We start from the raw sequence: 22,235 nt of genomic DNA on the forward strand, positions 1-22,235 counted from the left end.
CTATTAAAGTTAAAAGAGTTTCTCGGTCTTACTGTGTGTCACAGAACTGCTGTGCATAATGCAAAGCTGCAGCGGAACAATATGTAAATATTGCCCTGTGCCTCCTCTCTCTCTGACTAGTTGCTATTCACAAAGAGTTTTGTTGAACACTATCATGTTTTCAGTGCAGTGACACATGTCTTAACCCCAAATCCCCTCTTTTGTGCCAGCAAAGTCTCATTTAGAAAGAGAAGAATGTGAAGGGTTGTTCTTATCACAGCTGCGGAAAAGGAAATGCCATTCGAAGGGATTCAAAGTCCTTTCAACTCCCTAAATGTAGAAGAGGCTTTTCCTGTATCCAAATAAAATTAAAAATGTTACTTTCATTTTCGTTGTGCATTATTTTAGAAGGCAGATAAATGGCAGAAATAATTAACTACATATCGCTCTCGCTCTCTCTTTGTTTTTTACTTTTTGATACTCTTTTACATACACAGGTGTCCAGGTAGGGAACATATACTAGCAGTAGGTGATTTGGTTTGAAAAAATAAGACCCTTCCAGTGCTCTCCCCCAAAATGTGAAACAAACCCTTTATGGTCAAAATATGTGGGTAAGTTTTTGTTTTAGGATCTGTCTGTGCAGCAACCAAAGGTGTTAATTTAGCATCGGTAGACATACCCATTCTAGCTTTACAATAGCTAGCATGGGTAACAACAGTAATGCAGATGTGGCAGCACAGGCTTCAGCATGGACATGGAGTATAAGCCTGCCAGGGACCACTCTGCTTGCTAGCCCAGGCTGAAGGCCGCGCTGCCACTATTGTTACCCATGCTAGCTAGATTAAAGCTAACACAGTATGCCTACATCACACCTTCCCTTGCAGTGTAGGCATGCCTGAGGCACAGAGAGCAGAAGGGAAGAAGCAACATTCCATTGTTATGTGTCTCTTCACTTCCTGTTTTTGAAGAGGACCAAAAATCTGAATCACCATGAAAAAGATCGTCTTTGTGGATCTTTGTTACCCAGCTGAAAGCAGGCAGCAATGGAAATCCCAGAAGGAAATCTATCGTTGTGAGATATCAAAACAGGATCAGGTAACAATAATACAACATTCTTGAAGTATATCAGAATCAGGAAGTTTGCAAGAGAACTGATCAATCAGCTGGACAACCAGGGTTTGAAGAAAATGCTTAAGGAGGATAATAGAGGAGCTAAATTATTTCTCCGTGCCAGTATTCAGCATAAATACATACCCCAGACTTACTCTTTTCAAGTAATAAAGAAGAGGTACAGTAGAACCTCAGAGTTACAGACACCAGAATTACGAACTGACCGGTCAACCACACACATTTGGAACCGGAAGTACGCAATCAGGCAGCAGAGACGGGGAAAAAGCAAATACAATACAGTGCCGTGTTAAACATAAACTACTAAAAAAATGGAGGGAAAGTTTAAAGAAAAGATTTGACAAGGTTAGGAAACTGTTTCTGTGCTTATTTCATTTAAATTAAGATGGTTCAAAGCAGCATTTTTCTTCTGCATAGTAAAGTTTCAAAGCTGTATTAAGTCAATGTTCAGCTGTAAACTTTTGAAAGAAGATCCATAACATTTTGTTCAGAGTTACGAATATTTCAGACTTATGAACAACCTCACTGAAGTTCTACTGTACTCTCAAAGATTAAACTGTCAAGAAGAGGATCTGAAACAAACTGGTAAATTAAAAGAGAAACAAGTCGCCAGGACTGGATGGTAAATATTCAAGAGTTCTGAAGACACTGAGGGTATGTCAACACTGCAATCAGATGCCCGAGTCTAAACGGTTCCGGCTGACTCGAGCTTGCAGGGCTCAGGCTAAGGAGCCGTTTAACTGTGAGTTAGATAGTTGGGCTTGGGCTGGTTTCTCAGCTCTAGGACCCTGCAAGGTGGGAGGGTCCCAGTGCTCAGGCTGCAGCCTGAGACCAAACATCTGCACTGCAATTAAACAGCCCCTGAGCCCCCAAACTCCAAGTCAGCTGGCACAGGCCAGCCACCAGTGTCTACGTGCAGTGTAGACAGACCCTTAGGAATTAAGAGCCAGATTTGTAAAGGTATTTAGGCACTAGATAGACTGCTGGACTGCTAACAAAAATATGTAGCCTCTTATTAAAATCACCTAGTATGCCAGAGGATTGGAGAATATCTAATAATGCACCTAGTTACAACTGCGCTAGTCCTCAATAGTACAGACCACCATAAGTACACCAGCCCAGTGCTCCCTTCCCTCCACTTACTCCCACCCATGTCAGTTCAAAGCCTTGATCCTGATCTTCAAAACCATTAATGAGTCAGCTCCAGCGACATCAGTGACCACATTGCCATCCATGATCCACCAGACAGCTGTACTTCTCCAGGAAAATGCAGCTCACAAAGCCAGGACAAAGCATTTGATATCCATCTAGAGACTAAGCATTCTGTCAAGGTGGTTCAGCAGTGGAAGGAACTTCCAGAAAAGATCAAGAGCTGGACCACCTTTAGGGCTTTTTGCAAGACCCTCTTCTTAGACAAAAAAGAGTTCTACTATATCTGGAAGGATCATGTTGATGAGTAAATAACTATCACCTGAGCAAAGCCTCCTTCCCCAAGACTCCATTAAGTCCTTGGACACTCACAATTTAGATTGGGAAGCACTTAGATACAACAGTGACAGTTACAGTAGAAAACACTAAAACAATATTAGCACTATTATTTATTTGTATGTGAGAGACAAGGTGGGTGAGGTAATATCTTCAATTGGGCCAACTTCTGGTGTTGAAAGAGACACTCTCAATCTACATAGAGTTCTTCAGGTCTGGGAAAGGTAATCAGTGTCTCACAGATAAATATAAATTGAAAGATTGTTAAGCATAAGGAGTTAACACATCACAAGAGACCGCTCAAGATGAAGTGGGCAATAAACACCTCTGTTAAAGAAAGGGTTAGTGGGTTACAGATTGTTTAATGAGACATAAAACCAGTGTCTCTGTTAAGTCCATGGTGTATAGTATCTAACAGAGTTATGAATTTAAGCTCCCATGCTCATCTTTGAGAGTATTGTGCAGGTTTCCTTTGAGGATGAGCGCTGAGAGGTCTGATACAGACTGATTGTTTTGTGAAAAGTGTTGGCCTACAAGTGATAAGGTAATTTATCTGTATTATCTGTAGTGCAGAAAAGTAGATTCTGCTAGGTAGCTTAGACCAATGGCATGTATGCCCTTAATGACAAGGCTCAAGACCTTGAATTCGACCCTGTTTGCTGTGGGAAGCCAGTTCAGGACAAGGAATACTGGGGTGAGGTCAGGGGTTCCCCCCCCCCCCCCCCCCCCCCCCCCCCCCCCCCCCCCCCCCCCCCCCCCCCCCCCCCCCCCCCCCCCCCCCCCCCCCCCCCCCCCCCCCCCCCCCCCCCCCCCCCCCCCCCCCCCCCCCCCCCCCCCCCCCCCCCCCCCCCCCCCCCCCCCCACCCCCCCCCCCCCCCCCCCCCCCCCCCCCCACCCCCCCCCCCCCCCCCCCCCCCCCCCCCCCACCCCCCCCCCCCCCCCCCCCCCGGGGGGTGGGGGGGGGGGGTGAATCTAGAAAATAAGGCTGCCCAAGCAGCCGTGCGCAAGCGCACGCCCTTACCCGGTCCCGCGGCGGGTCCCCTATTCCCGCGCTCCGGTTGAGCTCCCGCAGCATGCCTGCGGCAGGTCAACCGGAGCCAGGGACCAGCGGACCTGCCGCGGCTATGACTGCGGAGAGCTCAAACCGGAGCCGCGGAGAAGAGGGGACCGCCGCAGTGCATGCCTGCGGCAGGTCCGCCTCCTCCGGGCTCCGGTTGACCTGCCGCAGGCATGCCTGCGGGAGCTCAGCCGGAGCCGAATGCCGCCCCCCAGGGAAAGGGCCGCCCCACGCGCCTGCTTGGCGCGCTGGGGTCTAGAGCCGGCCCTGGGTGAGGTGGTCTCAGTGAGTAGCACTGGCAAGTAAGCAAATTACTGCAATCTGGGCCAGTGAGAGCCTTGCTATGGTCTTTGTGCTCATTCTTAAATACAGTGACTTCCAGCAAGCCAGTTTGGAGGTCACATGGCTCAGCCATGATCAAGTCACCATTTTGTAGACTGGGGCTCAGCTTCCTGGCCAGCTGGAAACAGAAGATAGGTCAGTACGTCACTGGGCTCTTTAAAGCGGCTGCTTGTCTTGTTATTAGAAGCAAGCATCAGCATCTGCAAGTTAAATGTGAACATTTGTATGTGCTGCTAGCAGAGAATCACCACCAGGACCAGGGGAGGCTCCAGGCCCCAGCACGCCAAGCGCGTGCTTGGGGCGGCATGCCGCGGGGGGCGCTCTGCCGGTCGCCGGGAGGGCGGCAGGCAGCTCCGGTGGACCTCCCGCAGGCATGCCTGCGGAGGGTCCGCTGGTCCCGCGGCTCCGATGGACTTCCCACAGGCGTGCCTGCGGGAGGCCCACCGGAGCCGCCTGCCGCCCTCCCGGCGACCGGCAGAGCGCCCCCCCGTGGCATGCCGCCCTGCTTGGGGCGGTGAAATGTCTAGAGCCACCCCCTGACCAGGACTGTATTAGATGGGAACCAAAGGAAAAACTGAGAATACAAACACAGATCTGTACCTTCATGGTCTCCCCTGCTTTGCTGTCAGATGCACTTTCATTTCTAATTAAGTGTGGTTAGGGGATGAAGCAGGAGGAGGAGGAGGAGGAAAGGGGAATCAATTTGTTGTTAGCACCATAACAGACAGGAAAACGTTTTGCGCTGACAGGAAATTTACATTACACAAATTCCTGGCCCAGTTCACTGGGTAGCTGACTCCATTTGACAGAAAGGAGCAATAGAGCTGTGCGGTTCTCTCCCCCAATTCTTCCCGGACACATGAGACATGCACAGAAGGTTTTAATAATGGTTAATCACACAAGGGAGAATGTTTGCCTTTCTTCTGTATGGGAAATCAGGCAGAGCCTTACTGCAACAGAAGCTGGACCCTTTGATCAATGTCTGGCATTTTAAGAAATTTGTAATCACTATTGTGTAATTCTGGGCTAAATACTGTAGAATTTGGGATTTTTAAAAAAATACACAAGTAAGGAAAGAATTTAATGTTAGCATTTATCCATCAAGGCGACAATCACAGTAATATGTCTTTTGCCACAGAACGTGAAAATTACACAGAAAATTAGGAAATGAAATATATTGGAAGATCGAGGACTCATAGCCTAGTGAACTAGCATAAAAATAAGGGGTATGTAAGATGTGAGCATCTTAACACATGGTCCTTAGTGTTTCCCAGAACCCCATGACAAAAGAAAAGAAAAAAAAAGTGAGTCTCAACTCCAAATATTGGCACCTAAATTAGGGCATCACAGCATTTGGACAAGGGGGATCCGGTGGACATAGTGTACTTGGATTTCCAGAAAGCCTTTGACAAGGTCCCTCAACAAAGGCTCTTACGTAAATTAAGTTGTCATGGGATAAAGGGGAAGGTCCTTTCATGGATTGAGAACTGGTTAAAAGACAGGGAACAAAGGGTAGGAATTAATGTTAAATTCTCAGAATGGAGAGGGGTAACTAGTGGTGTTCCCCAAGGGTCAGTCCTAGGACCAATCCTATTCAATTTATTCATAAATGATCTGGAGAAAGGGGTAAACAGTGAGGTGGCAAAGTTTGCAGATGATACTAAACTGCTCAAGATAGTTAAGACCAAAGCAGATTGTGAAGAACTTCAAAAAGATCTCACAAAAATAAGTGATTGGGCAACAAAATGGCAAATGAAATTTAATGTGGATAAATGTAAAGTAATGCACATTGGAAAAAATAACCCCAACTATACATACAACATGATGGGGGCTAATTTAGCTACAACGAGTCAGGAAAAAGATCTTGGAGTCATTGTGGATAGTTCTCTGACGATGTCCACGCAGAGGCGGTCAAAAAAGCAAACAGGATGTTAGGAATCATTAAAAAGGGGATAGAGAATAAGACTGAGAATATATTATTGCCCTTATATAAATCCATGGTACACCCACATCTCAAATACTGTGTACAGATGTGGTCTCCTCACCTCAAAAAAGATATTCTAGCACTAGAAAAGGTTCAGAAAAGGGCAACTAAAATGATTAGGGGTTTGGAGAGGGTCCCATACAAGGAAAGATTAAAGAGGCTAGGACTATTCAGCTTGGAAAAGAGGAGACTAAGGGGGGATACGATAGAGGTATATAAAATCATGAGTGATGTTGAGAAAGTGGATAAGGAGAAGTTATTTACTTATTCCCATAATACGAGAACTAGGGGTCACCAAATGAAATTAATAGGCAGCAGGTTTAAAACAAATAAAAGGAAGTTCTTCTTCACGCAGCGCACAGTCAACTTGTGGAACTCCTTACCTGAGGAGGTTGTGAAGGCTAGGACTATAACAATGTTTAAAAGGGAACTGGATAAATTCATGGTGGCTAAGTCCATAAATGGCTATTAGCCAGGATGGTAAGAATGGTGTCCCTAGCCTCTGTTCGTCAGAGGATGGAGATGGATGGCAGGAGGAAGATCACTTGATCATTGCCTGTTAGGTTCACTCCCTCTGGGGCACCTGGCATTGGCCACTGTCGGTAGACAGATACTGGGCTAGATGGACCTTTGGTCTGACCCGGTACGGCCTTTCTTATGTTCTTATGATCAAATTAATCCTATGTGCCTACAGCCTAATTTAAAAGCCAGTTTGTGCATCTAAAATAGAAATTAGAGGCCTTCAGTTAAGATGCCTGTTTTGAAAATAAGGCCTGGAAAATTACTATGATTATTACCGTAGTGTCCAAGAGCTGATAATGGGGCTCCATTACGCAAGGCACTGTACAGACATATTGTTAGAGACAGTCACATCTGCAAAATGTTCTGTCACACTTGTTCCCTGCACAGGCTTGGACCCTGAGCACTGTGACACTTGGCCTCTGGAGGAAGGTATTTCATGTTGCTCTCAAATGGCTACCTATGCCAACCAGGAAGCAGTGCTGATGGACTCCAGGGGGAGCTGTACACCAGTCCTCATCTGCCAACTGAGGCTTTGGTTATGACTTCAATCCACTCACATAGTCACCTCTTACTCCTTGGGACTGTTCTCTTGAATTAACTAGCTTCCAGGACCTTTGCTCCTGCAAAGCAACTGTTCAGATGGGTTATAAAGAAAGGGATGGTCCCCGGTAGCTGAGTTAGGAATTTCGTTAAAGAACCTCTAGAGAGATTTAACATAGCATGCATCATAGCTCACACCATGCAGTATCAGTTATATTCAAGTCTCCAGTCCTGAGTAATGGATGACGTGAGTAGAAAACCAGCAAGAAGGAAAACTAGCAGCGTCCTTCTGTGATATGGTGTTTTTTTAAATGCTTTTGTTCTGTAACCCACCTGAGAGGATTCCCCTGCCTGAAAGTAGTTAATTGAAATCCCGATCAGCAGAAAACCTGCAACTGTACCACAATTGGAGGGACAGTGCAGTGCAGCCCAGATACCTGCGAGTGGCACTGTGCAATGTGAGAATCCCTGCTGTTGCTAAGATAAGGCCCAGGAATGGCAAAGCCTTGCTAGCCTCAGGGAAAGTAAATCGCAAGCCAGTTTAGTGTATTGGTTAAAAGATAGAGATAAATGGCAGTGGATTCAGAGAAGAGCAACAAAGAGACAATTAAGAAGCTGGACAAGTTGATTTATGAGGAAAGATTAAAGGAGCTGAACATGAATAGCTTGGCTAAACAATGTCTAAGGGAGGGCAGAAATGTAGTGAGCATCGATGGTATCTGAAGCCTCCATTTGAAGGGGTTTTCCTCCTCACTGTTAGCTTGATTTGAGTCTTATGTACAGAAGCATCTGAACAGGTCAGGTCTAGCTGGCCTAAACACAGTAGCTCATTATTACCAGTACAGAATGAGAGTGCGTCTAATATAGATTAAGACAAATAAGTGCTTTGAGGCAGCTGAGCTCTGCCTTGGAGGTGGAGCAGGTAATGGTGTCACCTCAAGAAAAAGGTCCTGAAACCCTTTAATTTTTAATGAAAAGAAACAGAGACCCAGAGATAAAAATCATTGCCTTGGGGGAGGGAAAGAAAGGAAGATGTGGCTGAAGGAAGAAAGACGGAGTTCAAAGGGCCCATTTCATCCAAAGCAGAATGATCTGTATGAAAAATGCTTCTTGCAATTAGACAAGTTAGAAGCTCCCCTCCGCCACTGTTTGAACTAGTAATTTGGTTACATTTTGTGATTTCTACACACGTTCTTCGGCTCGTTATCCCAGCTCCCCTGCCATCACTTAGCTTCACTGTAGCTTATTATTCATATAAATGTGCACTGCCACATTAAATGCTTCCGCACAGCAAAATAAAACTGCAGAGGGTTCAGTCTGCTAGGAAGTAACTGATTGACCAAACATTACTCCTCCTCCTGTTGTCATTATCTTGTGAAGAATACAAGCTTTCCAAAGGGTAGATTCTTTGTACATTAACCACTCGCCACAGTCACAACTGCTGAGCTAAGAAATCATACTTGGAATTCAACAAAAGTACTAAAGGGCAACCACATACCAGCCTCCTTTAATGCCGATTCATTCATAGTTAATCCCCATTGGGACGCCGGTTAAAATCAGACTGATGTATGTACTTTGTCTCATCCCCCCCTTGAATCCCTTCAGTGGCTTTTTGTCTCCTTCCATATTATAGTCAGACTCTTCCATAATTCTTTCACATAACATCCTCCTCCCCTTGCCATGTGCTATCCCTCCTTCCCCCACCGCCAACTGGGCACTTGAGATCTTTTACTGACATTACATTGATTTCCTCCCCCCACCCGCCCCCATCTTCTTCCCAATAAAGATCTTTGTTTAACAATAGCTTGGGAGTTGGTTGGGGTTTCACTGCAGTTGGACCTAGCGCAGTACTCCCTGGAATCTGTAAGAGAATACTCGGGAGTCGTCTTGCAAGAGTGCTTTGCCGTTTGCCAGGGTTCACACTGCTGCCAGCTCAGACCTGGCACAGTTCACAGTCATCACTGGCATGAATGAAAAGGCAGGTGGACATACTAGTGGGAGAAATAAAGGCAGGTGGGATTTTTTGTTCTACTGTAACTAGAATATTAGTATAGGCATGATTACCTCTCCTTTTAGGGTGCTTTGGTAATTTTTCCTGTTTTTCTGTTTACCTCCTGATTGTGCTGTGTGGGAGCTGTTATATAATTACCAGTCCATTCCATGATTTGCTTAGACCAGGCCAGGACATACAGACAGACCCCCTGTGTGGTGATACTAGGTACCATTACACTATGTTTAGTCAGTCTGTGAACTCGGAAGCCATAGAGAAAAATAATTTTGGATCAATATTACAGAGCTTGGACTGAACCACTAATATCAGCTCCAGCTCCAAATTTTTGCAGTATTTGAAGGGGCTTGGGTCCATCTTTGAGGTCTTTAAAGAAATTAGATATAGAATTGTCTCCTCCCACCACAAAAGTGGTACACCTCTGGGTTGGAACACCAATGTACACACAGAGTGTGACATAATTTCAGACAGGGGGTTGGAATGATCACAGGCTAGAGCTCACCTCCTCTTCAGGTGGGTACTCCATGTTTTTCTATCACAAACTGAAAAATACTAAATCTTACAGAGTAAGTTTAAATAGGCAGAATGTAATTGTTCAGATTTAGAACTTGGTCAGGACGCAGGTTAACATTAATGATAGAGCTGGACAAAAATTGCCATCAACTTTTTTCCCCTACGAAAAATGGCTTTTTGAAGGAAATAAACATTTTAATGGAAGATTTTTGTTTCCTACGAAATTTTCTGATTTTTTAGATGAAAAATAGAAAATCAAAAACTGGAAATATTTACTGAACAATGCGGGAGTTTTGTTTGTTTGTGTGTGTGTGTGTTTGAAATATGCATTGTTATTCATAGTGGCAAGTCATAGTGATTCATGACAGTAACCTGTCATTGGGCCAGTGAAAGACAGTGAGAATGATTCTATCACCTGGTAGTTAGGGCACTCTCTTCAGGTTATGGGCGACTCAAATTAAAGTCCCCGCTCCAAAGAGTATTTAATTATTTATAAAAAGTGGAACAGCTTCAAGAGAAGAGATTGAGAAAGCCCCATAGCAAAACATCCCACCTCTCAGTGCACCATCCTACAGTGTGGGAGACCCAAGTTCAAATCCCTTCTCCATACCAGGTGGAATGGGGACTTGGTCCTAGGTCTCCCACATCCCAGGTAAGTGCCCTGACCACTGGACTAAAGCTTATAAGGGAAGCAGCAGCTGGGCCACCTTCTCCTCCAGCCATTTTGTGACTCCTTTGCTTTTGTCAGAATGCCTGAAAGTTGAAGAATCCCCATGCCTGTGATTGCCCTGAACACAAAAGGGATATGAAGAATAGGTCGGGGGAGAAGCTTGCAATTTTGGAAAAGCCATCGAAGGCAAAAGCCTGGTTCAACTGAATCTTGTACTCTGTATTTAACATCAATGCTTGAGCCTCTGGCAGAAGTGGGGTTTGTGAGAGTCTACTGAAATGGAATAATGCCGCAATCAGCCACTCCAGGGTGTGCACTAGTAAATCTTTTGTTGCATGCCTCAGGTGCAATGTATGGGTCTTCAATCATCTAGGAAGTGCACTAATGTTACTATTATTTACATTATGGTAGTGCCTAGAGGCCTCAGTGAAGATAGGGACCCTATTATGCTCCCATAATAAGAGACATTCGGTGCCATGAAGAGCTTGCAATCTCAATAGACAAGGCAAGACAAAGGGTGGGTGAAAGAGATCATTATTAGTAGTTCCATTTTACATATAGGGAACTAAAGCACATGGAGATTAAGCTACTTGCTCAAGGTCATACAGGCAAACTGTGACAGAGGCAGGAGGTGAATCTAGGTGCCTCTCACATCCCAAAACAATACCTTAACTACAAGTCCATCCTTCCTCACCAATAGATTACTAACACACATTCTGGATTGCTTTACTCCTATGAAAGAGCCATACTCTAATTTTACACTCAATTGTTTTTAACTCAAGGAGATGTCTGCAATGTGCCCTTCCGCCATGACAAGTAATTTCTAGTATAAAGTTAAGAGAAAATAGTAGGGAGCAAAAACCATTGTCTTCCTTTTCTCTGTTATTTTGAACATGCTCATTGTTTGTTAATTTTTTTCCTAACCCCTTCACTCTCTATTTTTAAGGCTTCCCATGTGTTTGGGCCTCTTCACACACCTATCGCCTGGGAAGAATGGCTTCCCTATCAGCATCAGTCTGGGGCAATTTAAAACTGTTGCTTTTTCTCCAGCTCCTCACCCCAAACTTCCTCTCTTCATCTCTCAGTACACACAGGAGTCTTTGTCCTGCCCATCATCATTTCCCCTCCCAACTGCATACCCATTTAGCATAATGAGCTCAGGGATTTTTTCTATCTAGGTCTCTCTCCTCCTCCTTTTTGTGTTTAAGTGATATGGGCATTGGGAGTTGGTGCATACCTGTGACATTGAACTGGGGAGCTCCAGAGGTAAAAAGCCTGAGCTGCTACAGCTTGAGCTAATGCCACATAACTAAGGGCTGTAATAACTTATATCTTTTGTGGATCAGGCACAGAAAGGGTCCCCATAACACACATGCATAGGGTTGCCAACTTTCTGATTGCAGAAAGCCAAACACCCTTGCCCCACCCCTGCCCTGTCCCTAGGCCCCATCCCTTCTGAGGCCCCGCCCCCACTCACTCCATCCCCACTCCCTCAGTCACTCGCTCTCCCCCACCCTTGCTCACTCACTCATTTTCACTGGGCTGGGGCAGGAGTGCGGGAGTAGGTGAGGGCTCCAGCTGGGGGTGCGGGCTCTGGGGAAGGCTGGAGATGAGGGGATTGGAGTGCAGAAGGGGGCTCCAGGCTGGGGCCAAGGGGTTCAGAGTGTGGGAGGTGGTTCCGGGCTGGGATTGGGGTGAGGGCTCCAGCTGGGGGTGTGGCCTCTGGGGTGAGGCCAGAAATGAGAAGTTCGGATTGTGGGAGGGGGCTGACTGGAGCTGCCAGGGTCCCTTTTAGACCAGCATACCAGTTGAAAACTGGATGCCTGGCAACCCTACACACGCACCAAAGGGTTACAATAGTATTTAAAGATGGAAAAGGCCTATTGGGACAATCATCTTGCATCATCATTTCCTTTATTGTACCCCAGGACGCCATGTTTTACCTCTTGTGCTCCCCACTGCCAGAGCCTTTCCTCCACTGCCTTCCCCCTGCCAGGGCCTAACCCCGCTGCTGGAGTCTTTCACTGAGGCAGGGAAAGGCTCTGGCAGCTGGGAGGCAGCCAGAATCTACGCAGTTGAAAGTAGCAGTGGAGACGTGGGAGGCTCTGGTTGGGCATGCAGACAGCGGTGCAGGGTATATAGACTAGGGTTCTGGAGTGTCTCTACCCTACTCACCTAAGCTGTGCCTCAGTGTCTACATTGCTATTCATACCGGTGCTAGCTGGGCGTGCAACGTCTGTACTCTATACGCCACCACAAGTGTAGACGTAGCCTCAGAAAACCAGAGAAAGTGAAGCTATTGTTAAGTTCTCCCTGGTCTGTAAAGCAAACATCACATCTGCAGGCAGTTCTGTTGCTATTTGCTCCCTGGACCAGTCTGCGTTATGATGATCACAGTAGAAGCTCATTCCCAGGCTGAGAACTCCATGTGGCTTTCCACCAACTATCCGTAGCCAGCCTTCATTTAGTAAGTATCATGCATCAGTATAATAGCAGTAATAGAAATGTTCCACTTACTTTTTACCCAACAAGAATCTAGTTCTCCCATCAGGACGAAGCGCGAGACCTTGAGCACCTAGCCTTCATAAAGCAGGATGACAGGATTATTAATGCTCCATGTTTTCAGGCTTCTCTAAGTAAATTACAAGTTGCCATGGCAGTTCGTTAGTCCTCAGCCCAAGTGGTCGCCTTCTATTGAACAACAATGAAGGCAGAACAGAATAATACACATACACACTATGGCCATTCATTTCAAAAATAAAATGATGACAAAGTTTAATCTATTTTTGCCTGGAGAAGCTGTCCAGAGGTCAGATCCTAGAAAAGTCACTAAAAAGTTCTCCTTTCTCATGACTGAACCAATCCCAAATCTGCTGAAAGACTCTTAAATAAAAAAGGATTCAAAGTTCCACAGTCATCTATCCCACCGCCAACCCATTTCTGGATAATGTGCCTATTTGAAGAACATGGAAACTAGTGATGGAAGAGACCTTTTAGGCCATCAAGTCTAGTGTCCAACCAAGAAAGGATTGTTCCCACAGAGAACCAAAGCTGTTTCGCTGGACAGGTTCCTCAGGAAATATGGGCTCTTCTAGCAGACATCTAGGAGCATAGCTGCCTCCAAAAGCAATTTTATGTAACTGATAGAAGCTACTTAGAAGAGGCCACGTGGAGGAAAAGCTGATAGGCCTGGGGGGAGGGGGATTTGATTTTTTGTTTTTTTCCATTAAATCAAGAGATCATCATAATGTTCATGTAGAAAATGAACCTTTTTAATCATCAGTTGGGTCCCAATTCAGCAAAATACTTAAGCATTTACTTCACTTTAAGCTTGTGAGCAGGGGCGGCTCTAGGCATTTTGCCGCTCCAAGCACGGCAGGCAGGCTGCCTTCGGCGGCTTGCCTGCGGGAGGTCCCCAGTCCCGCGGATTCGGCGGCAGCCTGCAGGAGGTCCGCCGAAGCCGCGGGACTGGCGGACCCTCCACAGGCATGCCACCGAAGGCAACCTACCTGCCGCCCTCGCGGCGACTGGCAGAGCGCCCCCCGCGGCTTGCCGCCCCAAGCACGCGCTTGGCGTGCTGAGGCCTGGAGCCGCCCCTGCTTGTGAGTCTTTCCAGGCCTAATCAGAAAGGAATCTAAGGGTTTGCCTATCTTCAGTGGCATTTAAACACCGATTTAACATTAAGCACACATTTATGTGGTTTCCTGAATAGAGATGGGAATACTCATTGCTTAAAATTAAGCACATACTTGAGTGCTCTGCTGATCTAGGGCTTAGGTCTTGAAGCTGCCAGGGACCTGGAATAGGGAACCACATTGAGGATGCTGGAGGAAATAGGGAGACAAGAAGGAAACTGCAAAGACAAAAGGAACAAAGAAAGAGCCCTTGAGGATAGAATGGGAAATTTAGAGAAAGGAGGAGGCCAGGAGCAAAGAAATCCTTACAAATAATTATTACAAAAACAACAATGACCCCAAACGCTCTAGCAGCACTGATTGTAGACTGTAAGCTTATGTAGCATTATACGAAAGAGTTTAAACCTCTTGTTAAAACTGAAATACAATCTTTAGTGTTGTTTGCACACCTCCTTGCTTGTTGCCACCAGCTAACAGCTTAGAGGTATTTTAAAGTAAGAGCTGCACTAAATCGTTTGTGATGTGGTCTGGTTAAAGGTGCTATGCTCAGAAAGTGGCCCCAACATATGCATTTTCTGCTTAACCTGAATTTACTTGCCTTTGCTCTCTTTCATTTTTTTGTAATCCAGTGGTGGGGAGCTGCACACTGGGAAAACCCACCTTCCACACTGTACCATTATCTAAACCTGGCACCAAACCAAACTTTAATATTTCAGTCTTACCGGTTTTCAGGCTTGGAATGTTTTTGTGTTGGAGGATTTTCATCTGTTCCCTGACTCGGCTAATGGAATCCTAATGTACGTGAGAGATTGCTATCTAATCTGACTGCCAATTACTTGCTTGTTTCAGTCCTCTTCTACATACAAGATAACTTGTACTCTTTCTATTGCAGCTAAGTTATGCCTATAGGAGTTTCATACAAAATGTAAAGGTTATAACATGATACTGGGAGGACTGAGAAATGATCTTATTATGCTGACCTGAGATAATACAGGACCCTCCTGACGGCTGAAATAATTACAATAAACTACTCAAGCAGGGATAAAAACTGGAGTTAGACAGCAAGTTAGATGAAACCCGTAATTATTAACTTACAACTTGAAACCAGATTCAGTCAACATATCTCTAGATGCCTAAGAGGAATTTAACAATAAAATATGGAAGTAGAGAATGGTCTGAAGCCAGTATAGTAGCTGGGTTGAACTTCCCTGACCTGCTATTTAAAAAAAACTAAAGGTATCTGTGATGATGTTCAATGATCACTCTGGGCCAAAAGTATTTGAAAGAGATCCTCTTTATTCAGTGATGCAGATCCCACTGTGTCTGTGAATCAGAACAGGGACTTCTGCAACATTTCTCCCCCACACTTCCTGTCTGGAAAGTTAAAGCACATTTCCCAATACCACACCTGTTTTACCCCATCTTTAGAACATGAATTTGAACTCAGTGGAAAACCTCCCATGGACAAGTTAGAGGACAGTAGTGTATAAACGCTGGGGATGGGAGGATTTTGTAGGAGTGGGTGTGATCATCACAGAATCGCAAGCCAGAGATGTCAGCGATGGGAAACACCTATTAGTAGAGCCCTGCGTTTATTGCAAATACAAAATAATATGAAATAAAATGAAAAAAACATAAAATGGAATAAAACAAAACTCACCCCCCAGCAGTAACTTCAGAGCTCTTGGCCTGTGGGGCTGGCCCAGCTCCCCTCACTGGGTATTGCGACCTGGCACGCAGGGTTGCAGCACCACTCAGGTTTGACCCAGTCTCCCCTCCGTCATCATGATGGGGGCAGCAGCTGGGCCAAACCTGAGCAGCGCTGCAACACCATGTGCCAGGTTGAAACACTCAGAGCAGGGAGTCAGCCCAGCCTTGTGGGACAGGAGCCGCTACTGGAAGCTGAGTGTAGGACAGGCTCACACTGGTGACAGGAGCCAACCCCACCCCACTCACCCCCGCCTGTGGATAAAATGAAATAACATACAATTCCCAAACAAAAAAATTATAAAAATGAAAACATTTCACAGGGCTCTCCTTATTACGTCGCCTCACTCCCCCAGTTCTGGCAGCACAGGGTTGTTCCATATAGCATATTCTGGGTTACAATATTATCTATCACAAACCTTACAACAGCAAAGAGGAGGCCGAGGTTTCTGCCAATAACCTCACTGTACCATTTCTTTGGCACCTACAATCATTGTCACCCTTTGGTTACTCCATCAGTTAATCCCTTGGCAGGTTTCTCAGGAATTGCTAAAAGCAGGAGACATTCCTCTCCGTTCAGCTTTCCCCAAGCTTTGGAACCAGAGCCAAACCTGGCTGACCTGTCATCAAAGCTATTGAAGTTTGTCAAGTGAGAAACATCTCAGTAATATGATATTCCACCTGCATGTCCATCCCAACCTTTACATCAACATGTTCAGTTCCACGGTCCCCTCTGGAGTAGGTCAGTGGTTCCACACCACTGTTGGCTAGGGTGACCAGACAGCAAATGTGAAAAATCGGGACAGGGGGTGGGGGGGTAATAGGAGCCTATATAAGAAAAAGACACCAAAACTGAGACTGTCTCTATAAAATTGGGACATCTGGTCACCCTACCGTTGGCACAAGACTGCTTGCGCCTCATTCTATGGATGAGCAGGAAGAGTGATAGAATTCAGACTGCAGGATCACACACAGTAGTACAGCATGACATGCATCATCACTAAAAGCCAAATCCTGAAGTCCTTCCCCACCCAATATTTACTCAGACAAAACTCCTTGTGAAGTCAAACTGGAGTTTTGCCTGAGTCACTCATGTATCCTGCCATGTATCCTCTTTGGCCCTAACAAAGGATTCCATCACAGAAATGTAGGATGGGAAAGAACCTTGATAGGTCATCTAGTCCAGTCCCCTGCACTGAGGAAGGACTAGACCATGCCTGATGGGTGTTTGTCCAACCTGCTCTTAAAAAACTCCAGTGATGGAGATTCCACAAGGCAATTTGTTCCAGTGCTTAACTACCCTGACAGTTAGGAAGTTTTTCCTAATGTCTAACCTAAATCTCCCTTCCTGCAATTTAAGCCCATTATTTCTTGTCCTCTCCTCAGTGATTAAGGAGAACAATTTATCACCCTCCTCTTTATAACAACCTTTTACATACTGAAAGACTGTTATCATATGCCTCCTCAGTCTTCTCTTGTCCAGACTAAGCAAAGCAAAGTTTTCAATCTTTCCTTGTAGATCATGTTTTTTAGACCTTTAATCATTTTTGTTGCTCTCCTCTGGACTTTCTCCAATTTGTCCACATCTTTCACAAAGTGTGGTACACAGAACTGGACACAATACTCCAGGTCTTGCCAGTGCTGTGTAAAGTGGAAGAATTACTGTGACAGGTTGGATCACAGAAACCCCCCTGGGAGCTGCCAACCAATGTGCCAAGACTACTTCTAGCCGTGTTTTCCCTGCCAGCTTAGGACTTCAGCACCTATCTTGCCGAGCCAGACAGTACTTCAACAAAGACCCAGAGTCTGAATTCCTGCCCCAAAGCTGCAGGTTTACCTGAAAACAGCTCACAGAAGTGTGCTTGTCTTTAGCACCCAGATGCCCAACTCCCAATGGGGTCTAAACCCAAATAAATCCGTTTTACCCTGTATAAAGCTTATGCAGAGTAAACTCATAAATTGTTCGCCCTCTATAACACTGATAGAGAGATATGCACAGCTGTTTGCTCCCCCAGGTATTAATACATACTCTGAGTTAACTATAAGTAAAAAGTGATTTTATTAAATACAGAAAGTAAGATTTAAGTGGTTCCAAGTAGTAACAGACAGAACAAAGTAAGTTACCAAGCAAAATAAAATAAAATCCGCAAATCTATGTCTAATCAAACTGAATACAGATAAGATCCTCACCAGTTCCAGAATGCTCCCTTTTACAGACTAATCTCCTTTTAGCCTGGGTCCAGCAATCACTCACACCCCCTGTAGTTATTGTTCTTTGTTTCAGTTTCCTTTAAGTATCCTGGGGTGGTGGAGAGGCTCCTTCTTTAGCCAGCTGAAGACCAAATGGAGAGGTCTCCCAGGGGTTTAAATAGACTCTCTCTTGTGGGTGGAGACCCCCTCCTCACCCTGTGTAGAATCCAGTCACAAAATGGAGATTTGGAATCACATGGGCAAGTCATATGCCCATGCATGACTCAGGACCTGCAGGCAGCAGTCATTACCCACATGCTACCTTGAATGTCCTCAGGTAGACTTCTTATGTGGATTGGAGTCTTCCAAGCTCTTTTGTCTGTTAAGTGCTTCTGGACTGAGCACTTAATCTGCACATTCCTTTCCCAAGAAGTGACCAAATGTTTTAACTACTTATAAATCAAGCAATTATACAGCCAATGTTCATAACTCTTAACACACAAATGGTGCCTGCATACAACTTGGATGAACATAACCAGTAGATCATAACCTTTACATGTAGCAAAACCCTATTCCAGTTATATCATATGTACATTTATGAGCACCCCCACCCCATAAAGCCTTATGGGGTACACGGTCACAATTACTTCTTGTGTCTTGCTTACAACATCCCAGAATGTTGTTAGCTTTTTTGTTGCAGTAATATTACATTGTTGACTCATGTTTAGTTTGTGATCCACTATCACCCCAGATTCTTTTCTGCAGTACTCCTTCCTAGGCAGTCAATTTCCCTTTTGTATTTGTGCAACTGATGATCCTTCCTTAGCGTAGTACTTTGCAAATGTCCTTATTGAATTTCATCCTGTTTATGTCAGGACAATTATGATATTATATTTTAGCCTAGTTTAAAAGCCCAATCATGCACACATCTATAACATTTTTCACCCAGAAAGATCCTAAAGTGTTTTGCAAGCTATGGACACATGCAACAGCACTGATATGCAGCCAGCTCTTGGTTAAGGGCAGTAGCCAGAGCACACCAATGCAGGATGAGGAGATTTTAGTGAAGGGCTCTTGGGCAAATATCTGCTTTTATAAAAAGTACCATGGTTATTTAACAGTTACATAGAGAAAACAGGCTCCCAGATTTTTTAAGAGTTCATCTCAAAGACCTACACACAACAAACTGCACAACAACCAACTGATCACCTCAGTCGTGTGAAAGGCAGTGATGGCCCTAGGGAACCTAAAGTTCCAACTTGATGTTTCGACCACTATGCCATCATCTCCAGTAGTTGTGCCTAACGGTTGAGCATCCTCAGTTCTCTTTGACTCTGCTTTCCCATGCTGCAAAAAGCAGAGTCATTCTTCTGTCTCATGAGAACCCAGCCTGAGCTAAAGTGCTTAAACACCATTATATTAAAGCTTCCTTATAGGCCCCTCCCTGGCTCTTAGTCTCCTCCTCAGTTATCCACGCCTCATTTTTCTGAAGCTTCCCTGTTATCTGAAGCAGAGTTATGTCCTTTAAGTTCAGCTGAAAATGCCTCCCTGTTTTAGATAACATGATGTGAGGGACTCGGTAACTTAGTGCGCGTTGTATATAAATCCCTGAAAGAGACCCCACTACTGGGAGTTGCCTTACTGAGTGGGGTGTCAGTGCTAACGAGGCCAATTCAATTAGGGTGGATGTGGCCATTCCCAACCATTGACAAGAAGGGGTGAACGTCAACAGAGGGAAAATTATTTTTTGTAGTGACCCAGCCACTCCCAGTCTTTATTCAGGCCTAATTTGATGATGTCCAGAGTATAAATACAACTATAGTGACCCCACACTTGGTAAGGCAACTCCCATCTTTTCATGTGCTGTATATTTATACCTGTCTACTGTATTTTCCACTCCATGCGTCTGATGAAGTGGGTTATAGCCCATGAAAGCTTATGCCCAAATAAATTTGTTAGTCTCTACATAAGAACATAAGAACGGCCGTACCGGGTCAGACCAAAGGTCCATCTAGCCCAGTATCTGTCTACCGACAGTGGCCAATGCCAGGTGCCCCAGAGGGAGTGAACCTAACAGGCAATGATCAAGTGATCTTCCTCCTGCCATCCATCTCCATCCTCTGACAAACAGAGGCTAGGGACACCATTCTTACCCATCCTGGCTAATAGCCATTTATGGACTTAGCCACCATGAATTTATCCAGTTCCTTTTTAAACATTGTTATAGTCCTAGCCTTCACAACCTCCTCAGGTAAGGAGTTCCACAAGTTGACTGTGCGCCGCGTGAAGAAGAACTTCCTCTAAGGTGCCACAAGGACTCTTCGTTGTTTTTAAATTATATTTTGTAACCCGTTTCTTTAATGAATCAAGCTTAGTTTGCGTGTTTTATTTTATTTGCTTAGTAATCTACTTTGTTCTTTTTGCTATCTCTTTAACCACTTATAAGCTACCTTTTATAGTTAATAAATTTGTTTTGTTTATTATTAAACCCAGTTTCTGTAATTTCTAACTGCGGGGGAGGCAAGAAGTTGTGCATATCTTCGTCCACATTGAGAGAGGGGGTGAATATATGAACTTACATTTTATAGATTTCGCTACAGCACAAGACAATACATCTTTGGGTCTGCACTCCAAGAGAGGTGGACACCTGAGTGCTGGGGCAAGTCCCTTAAACTGAGTCTTCCCAGAGCTGATCTCAGTGTCTATGTCATTCTGCAGCTGGGTGTGGCCATGCCTATGTGCATGCTGGAGAAGGCTTAAGAGTCTGGCTCAGCAAGACAGTAAAAAAGGGGCCCATGCTGGCAAAACAGGTGGCTCAGAGGGCATCTTAAAGGGGGCAACCAGTCACAGTAACTAGCAACTGGGAATACAGGGTCTGATTCAAAGCTTGTTAAAAAGAAAGACTCCCATTAACGCTAGTGTGCTTTGGATCAGGCCCATAATGCAGGGGCCCAGCAATGTGGCATGTGCATCAGGAAGAGATTTCCAGTTGGAAGTGGATCTCCTGGGTTCATTTTGGTTTGGATTTGGATTTCAGGATGTTTGTTGCATCACATTAGGCTCTATTCCATCACCATATTAAGGCTCTCCCTACTGGTCTCTTTAGGGCTTGGCTACACTTACAAATTTGCAGCGCTGGAGCAGGGTGTGAAAACACACCCTCTGCAGCGCTGCAAATTGCGGCGCTACAAAGCGCCAGTGTAGTCAAAGCCCCAGCGCTGGGAGCCGCGCTCCCAGCGCTGTCCGTTATTCCCCACAGGGAGGTGGAGTACGGACAGCGCTGGGAGAGTTTTCTCCCAGCGCTGGCGCTTTGACTACACTTAGCACTTCAAAGCGCTGCCGCGGCAGCGCTGCCGCGGCAGCGCTTTGAAATGCAAGTGTAGCCAAAGCCCAAGATAGCTAATACACTCACAGGGCACTCCCCAGTAGGAAAATTCACAGAGCTGTGTCAACATGCCCACATGCTCAGGGTTTAACTGATCGCCATATTTGGGGTCAGGAAGGAATTTTCCTCCAGGGCAGATTGGCAGAGGCCCTGGAGGTTTTTCGCCTTCCTCTGCAGCATAGGGCACGGGTCACTTGCTGGAGGATTCTCTGCACCTTGAGGTCTTTAAACCACGATTTGAGGACTTCAATAACTCAGACATAGGTTAGGGGTTTGTTACAGGAGTGAGTGGGTGAGATTCTGTGGCCTGCATTGTGCAGGAGATCAGACTAGATGACCAAAATGGTCCCTTCTGAACTTAAGTCTATGAATCTATGAAAAAATCCACTCTGCTTCTGCTACCTCCATTCAAAATACACTTCCCTGTCTTTTACTGCCAAAGGAAGCAAGAGACTTATAAACAAACTCCCTTAGCAAATTGCCCCTACACAAATCATTCCCAAATGTTATGAATCAGTAAAATTCCATCACTGGACAAAGAGGGACCTGATGCTGCTTTGAGACCACAGAAACATGGGGAGGAATAGTTATTGCTCTACCGCGAAACCCTGATGCCTGGTTAAGTAGAACCATAATGTACATCTAATACTATGACACATGGAACCATACACAGTCTATGTAATAGTTACCACTGATCACACTACTTTGGATAGCAAATACCCCAAGGTTTGTTTGATGATGTTTGGGTTTTTTCCCATTAACTCAGTGGGTGCTAATGGAGCAACGTATTTCTTATTTTTTTGTTTAAAATGATAGACACTGAGAACCAAACAGAGACCCTACTTGAGACCAAAATCTTGTTGCAAGCAAATACAACAATATGCCAGTGTGTCCATGCAGAATGGGAGCATCAGCAGAGTTATCCCTTTACCAAAGCTCATATGGTGGGATGGTGATGGAGGAATTAAAAAATATTCTTTCCATAAATTCTGCTTTTCATATCAATCTGCTGACAGGAAGAACTCAGCATTAATCCATCCACAGAGGCTGCCAGGCCTCTAGTTAGTCTACATTCCCAAACAGGGTTGCC

At 45.1% G+C, this 22,235-nt stretch overlaps 1 protein-coding gene across 4 annotated transcripts in view; it reads right to left on the bottom strand.

Moving 5' to 3' along the window:
* Nucleotides 1–22,235, bottom strand: part of LOC123367428 (protein eva-1 homolog C-like) — a 304,747-nt gene that overhangs the window by 117,078 nt on the left and 165,434 nt on the right. The gene's annotated exons all lie outside the window — the stretch shown is intronic.

Source organism: Mauremys mutica, chromosome 3 (assembly GCF_020497125.1).
Source record: "Mauremys mutica isolate MM-2020 ecotype Southern chromosome 3, ASM2049712v1, whole genome shotgun sequence".
Taxonomy (NCBI): Eukaryota; Metazoa; Chordata; order Testudines; family Geoemydidae; genus Mauremys; species Mauremys mutica.